General features: G+C 40.3%; 1 long non-coding RNA gene across 2 annotated transcripts; it reads left to right on the top strand.

Moving 5' to 3' along the window:
- Positions 1-192: 192 nt before the first annotated feature.
- On the top strand, positions 193-5,686 carry LOC129658620 (uncharacterized). Of its 2 annotated transcripts, XR_008717447.1 has the most exons (4): positions 193-305; positions 611-724; positions 3,848-3,944; positions 5,153-5,686. It is a non-coding gene; the product is annotated as an uncharacterized LOC129658620 (long non-coding RNA). The 2 variants fall into 2 exon arrangements; XR_008717446.1 differs by lacking the exon at positions 5,153-5,686 and having other exon boundaries at positions 3,848-4,867.
- The last annotated feature ends 383 nt before the right edge of the window (positions 5,687-6,069 follow it).

Genomic DNA, 6,069 nt, shown 5'->3' with positions numbered 1-6,069 from the left:
AAAGACACTATGAATTTACTAGTCAAAGAATTGCTACCTTTTCATTTAAGTTTTGCTTCAAAAGTGAAGAATGGGGCCAGAAAGCCATTACTAGCAAAAAAAAAACTAAGGAGCTTATTTGACATACTGATACACTCAAATTGTTCACCTTTCCTCTTTCCTGTTGAAATAACTTTTCTGGCTATTTTTTCAAGGTAGAAAGAAGGTGGAGATAACAGTATAACCCAGCTCCATGAACTATATTTCTGGAATCCAACACTGGAAGAGACTCTAAAGAGAATCAAGTCCAACTCTCTCACTTCATGGTAAGAGTGCTGAGGTTAAAGGTCACAAAAACATTACGTGGCAGAACCACTCCTAAAAATATCTATCTGGTATACAGACAATAGATTAAATAATTTTGAACACAATTCTACCTTTGGAATTGAGGTAGGTGATTAAAGACAAGAATTTCCCAACTAGTTCTGTTTTGTAATCTCAATTACCTTATTTCACTTGTTCTTTCAGGCTCTAAATACTTAATGATTAACTACTATGTGCCAGGCTACTTACTAACCCTCTGAATAATTTTAATAAGCCACTTTTACATAGCTATTTTGGTTTCACCTAGACATATTGAAGGAGCTAGTATTCTATACATGATGGGAATCCCTGATACCCACCTGCCCTCTCCTGGAGCCATACTTCCCCTCTGAGACTCTAGTGAATGAAACTCAGGACAAAGGTGAGAAATAATTGATGTTCATTCATGGAGTTGGGTCGGGGTGTTTTGCCCACTTTATCTTTGCAATAAAGAAACTATTTTCTAGACTGTTTGGTCCATGTAGATGTCAAGTTGTTTAGTCACTAAGTCACATCTGACTCTTGTGACCCCATGGACTGTAGCCCACCAAGCTCCTCGGATTTCCCAGATAAGAATACTGGAGCAGTGGATTGCCATTTCCTTCTCTAGGGGGTATTCCCAACCCAGGGATCAAACCCATGTCTCTTGCATTTGGCAGGCTGATTCTTTACCACTGAGCCACCAGGGAAACCCAGATGTCAAATATCTGGATATACAGAAATAAATAAAATTATATCTCTGCCCTAAGTTGTACTACTAGGGTTACTGAAGTAGCTTTAAAAAATTTTTTTGGCTGTACTGGGTCTTTTTGCTGCTGCACCAAGGCTTTCTCTAGTTGCCATGGGGGCTACTCTAGTTGCGGCACTTGGACTTCTCATTGTGGTGGCTTCTCTTGTTGCAGAGTATGGGATCTAGGGCACTCCTGCTCTAGTAGTTGAAGCCCATGGGCTCAGTACTTGCAGTTCATGGGCTCTAGAGCACTGGCTTAGTAGTTGTGGCACATGGGCTTAGTTACCTTGCAGCATGTGGAATCTTCCTGGACCTGGGATCAAACCCGTATCCCTTGCATTGGCAGGCAGTTCTTTTTTTTTTAATGATATTTGATGCATTTTTAAATTTTTATTTATTTTTTAACTGAAGAATAATTGCTTTACAGATTTTTTTTGTTTTCTGTCAAATATCAACATGAATCAACCATAGGTGTACACATGTCCCCTCCCTCTTGAACCTCCCTCCCATCTCCTTCCCTCTCTCACCCCTCTATGTTGACACAGAGCCACTGATTGAGTTCCCTGAGACATACAGCAAATTCCTATTGACTATCTATTTTACATATGGTAATGTAAGATTCCATCTTACTCTCTCCATACATCTCACCCTCTCCTCCCCTCTTCCTGAAAGATAAATATCATATACTAACACATATATATGGAATCTATAAAAATGATACTGATGAATTTATTTGCAAGGCAGCAATGGAGAAACAGACATAGAGAACCGACTTGTGGCAGTCAGATTCGTAACCACTGGACCACCAAGGAAGTCCTTAAATAGTTTCTTAAGGGTATATCCTTCATTAAAAATTATGATGGATTTGAGATTTTTTACACTACTTAAAGCAACAAGCTAGCCCACCCTAGTTCATGGTTTATAGCTGAAGGCAGCGGACTTTTGGGTCAGAGACAAATATTTTGTTAAGCACAGCATAGCAAGCAATATATCTATATCAGTTCCCTTTACTTCCAAGTTCCAAAGGGCACTGAGGATGGACCTAGATCAATTTCTGCATAGATATTGGGAAAACTGAAGTTGTTATTAAGGGACAAGAAGGTCTGCCTAGTTTTTGCTAAGAAGACACTATCGCTATCTTCCAAGGCTGTTCACTATGAAGAAACATCCTTGAAAAGATAGTTCAGAACAAAAATCAGTACTTCTGCTTGCAAGATATGCATAAATGCAAGAGATGCCTGGGAGATTGCTGGGTGGCATTCCTTATTTCCAGTCTCTGCTTTCTCTAGTGGATCTTGCATAACACCTGTAGATTCATCTTCCTTAAGGACAACTGTGGCCTTGTCAATCTCTTCTTGATCAGCCATCAGTGTATCCACATTCCAAACATACTCAAGTCAAACCTCCCTAACCTATTACAGGATCTGTGAAACCAGGCCTCACCTTCCCCTGCAGACTGTCTACTGTTCACCCTTCGCTCCAGGGTCAGGAGAAAGTTCACCTTTCTCCAAACATAGGCAGCCCTGCCCAGCTCCATGCCTCTTCTGTTAAGCTCTCTCCTAGGTGTGAAAGTTGTTCCCTTCTGTGTCTGCTTCGTCTACTTGGTTGTTCTTTATACCCACACCTGCTGTGTGAGGCTTTTCCACACACAGCATTTATTACTTCATCCTCTGCTGCCAGGCTGTTATTCGCTTGCATCTTTAATTAAATCTTACTTCAGTGGGATGTAAATGATTGTTTCTTGTGAATGTGTCATCTTCGTGGCCATACTTCAATACCTCGAGAGGGAGGGACCATTCTTTCATTTTCTTATTTCTCACAGCATGAAACATGGTGTCTGGCATAGAATAAATCCCCTCTTATCCTGTTAACTGGATTGAATTTTATGACACTGCTTCCCCAAGTACAAAACTGATAGATGGCAGAGTTAAGTGGTACTTTCCCTCCTCTGCACCCTCTCATGGGAGACTTTCTAGAATCATCCTCCATGCCCTCACTTGTGCCACTCTATTTATTCTTTGTTCTTTCCTGCTTTGCCTCTTAACTTTTCCTTTCCTCTTACCCCTTTCTCCTCGAATTCAAGAAATGTTCATTAGGACTTGGGGCAGGATGATAGCTCTCTAAATTTCTTTCACCTCATTTAAGTCCCACTTACCTCCCTGGAGGTTCAAATAGTAAAGAATCTGTCTGCAATGCAGGAGACCTGGGTTTGATCCCTGGGTCAGGAAGATCCCATGGAGAAGGACACTGCAACCCACTTCAGTATTCTTGTCTGGAGAATTCCATGGACAAAGGAGCCTGGTGGGTGACAGTCTATGGGGTAACAAAGAATCAGACACAACTGAGCCCCTAACAGTATACACCCACCAGCAAGCAAAACAGGACTGGAAGAGACACTGATCTTAGTGTGACTCTGGGGCTACTCCTGCAAGTCCTTGCTTCAGTGGTATATGTTCTCAAAGATGGGAGTGACCTTGGCCTCTCCATCTGGTCTTGCTTCCAAGAGTCCTTACCACTTCCAGGTTCCAGGTGTCTCCAGGTTTTTCTTCTAGGTGTCCCTTCCAGGGAGCCCAGTAGGGAAGTCTGGCCTTTAGAAAGATAAATACCACCATAATATCTACCCAGTGGCCCTCATCTGACCCTGATGGGGAGGTCATTCCAAAGGCTGTGTCCTCACACATTGTTGTATCATTTTATTCTTACTCAGGATCTTGTTTTATCTTTGTCTTTGTCTTTCTTTATCTTTAACTTTATCTTTGTCTTTCTTTTAATCAGTTCTTTTCCTGGTTAACTTTAATTGAAGATTCTGTGTGAGAATCCAGAGAGTACCTGCCTCCATCAAGTGTCCATTACAGCCATGGACATGCAGAGGGTAAGAAGAATATCCTGGGAAAATAGCCAGAATAATGCCACCAGTGACTGAGGTTCAGAAATATTCTATATGAACAGTTGGATAGTGAAATAGTAGTGAAAGTCGCTTAGTCATGTACAACTCTTTGTGACTCCATGGACTGTAGCCTGCCATACTCTTCCATCCATAGAATTCTCCAGGCAAGAATATTGGAGTGGGTAGCCATTACCTTCCTCAGGGGATCTTCCCAGCCCCGGGATCAAACCCAGGTCTCCTGCACTGTAAACAGATTCTTTACAGTCTGAGCCATCAGGGAAGCTCATGAATAGCTGGATGTTGCAGTTAAAATCAAAGGAGGAAACCCACACACACACACACACACACACTAAGTTTTGGAAAGGAGTTTTGTCCAACCAGGTCCACAACACAACAATATGCTCCCCAGTGAAAAGCCAAAAAATAATGTAGTAGTCATTTTTTTTCTTATGTATGTTACTGTAACTTGTATATTTCCAAATGAGGACAGGAGATAACAGGAGGGGGCAAATAAGAACTCTGTAGCTCAGGCAGGAAAGAACTTTTGTATCATATAAACCTGCATGAGCTTTCCCTCAGCCTGAAACAGAGGCCCTGCTAACCCCTCATGAACCCTGTCCTAGTAACTAGAGTCGGGTCAAAGATTGACAGCCTGTTTTTATCCATTCAAGTAACTCAGGAGATCCCTAGAGCAAATTACTCCGGTAGAAATTTAATAAGGTCAGTTTCAAAGACAGTTCAGGGAAGCTGTTGGCACAAAGCCCCTCCCTGGTTTTCAGGACGATTCAGCGCCTCTGTGAGGATGCTTGCGGACCAGAATCCGAGGTCTCTGCTGGACACAGTGCCCTGATTGTGGCCACTTCCGAGCAGGGAATGTTACCTGAGGACATGCATCTGGTTCTCTCTGATTCTTAGCCAAGTCACATTAAATCTTAAAAAAAAAAAAAAAAGTTTTGGAATAAAAGACCACAGAGGAACAATATACAAATAACTGAAGTCTTTTCATGATAACCTACTTCCAGGATAAATTTTAACAAATGGATTCATGTGCCTTAAAGGCAAAAACTTAAAAGAATAGTAACTCACATGTAGGTCTTCTCAGATTTCTACCCTCATGAGAATTAAAGCAAAGATGATTATAGAATCAGTATCATCCAAACGAAAAAGTCTTTTTTTTTTTTTTTTTTTTCCAGATTGGGCTTCCCTTCTTCTCAAAATTCTAGGTCTCTAAATCCTTGCACAATCGGAATGTTACAGAACACAGAGCTCCTCATTTTACTTTCTGACCTCAGTCAAGATGACTAAAATTAGCAGAATAGGCGTTCAGGTATTTTTATTCATTTATCAAAGGAGGAAATAGAATGCTATTAAGGGCAGATTTAAACCCTATAGACAAAAGATTTATATATAAAGTTACTTCTTATATCTCCACCCAAATTTCAAAAACTCACAAATTCATATTTATAACTGTCCTTACAACTAACTCAGTGCCAAAGAAAAATAAATACAGGGGGAAATATTCCAAAGAAGAAAAAAAGAGTATTTGCAAAGGATATTTACTCTCTTCCTTTTACCACTGCATAGCTATTAATAATAACATAACTAAGTTAATGTCTTTGGACAGGACTCAACTACACCAGCCCTCTCCCTCGTTGTAGAGTTGGAATATGGTGACTAAAAAAAAAAAAAAATCTAGGTAATATCTCTCAAAGGACATACACTCTTCATCTTGGCTTAGATAACATCCAAGTCTCTCCTCAAGCTGAGAATCTGTGTCATTAAGTCTTAAAGTAATCTCATTCCAAATCCTCTCTTCCCTAATCCTCTAGGTTGATCCCTATCCATTTTCAGTTTCACTCTTAACCAACCATAGAATGTCATCACATTTATGTCCTGACTCCTCCCCTTCTCAGAGAAACTAGAGTGGAAGGCAGGCAGCTCTAGGAATGACCAGTTCTAGAGTAAATTAGAATAAACTCTCAAAACAAAAAAAGAATGAAATTTTCCCACTTCCTGTAACATAGATGGATTTTGAGGGCATTATGCTATAATGATGTTAAAAACAAATAATAGATAAAAAGTTTTATTTTATCCCTGAGATTTTATCCCC

The sequence above is a fragment of the Bubalus kerabau genome, chromosome 8, assembly GCF_029407905.1.
Source record: "Bubalus kerabau isolate K-KA32 ecotype Philippines breed swamp buffalo chromosome 8, PCC_UOA_SB_1v2, whole genome shotgun sequence".
Lineage (NCBI taxonomy): Eukaryota > Metazoa > Chordata > Mammalia > Artiodactyla > Bovidae > Bubalus > Bubalus kerabau.
The sequence above is the reverse complement of the archived record's forward strand: the minus strand, read 5'-3'. Positions and strand labels throughout refer to the sequence as shown.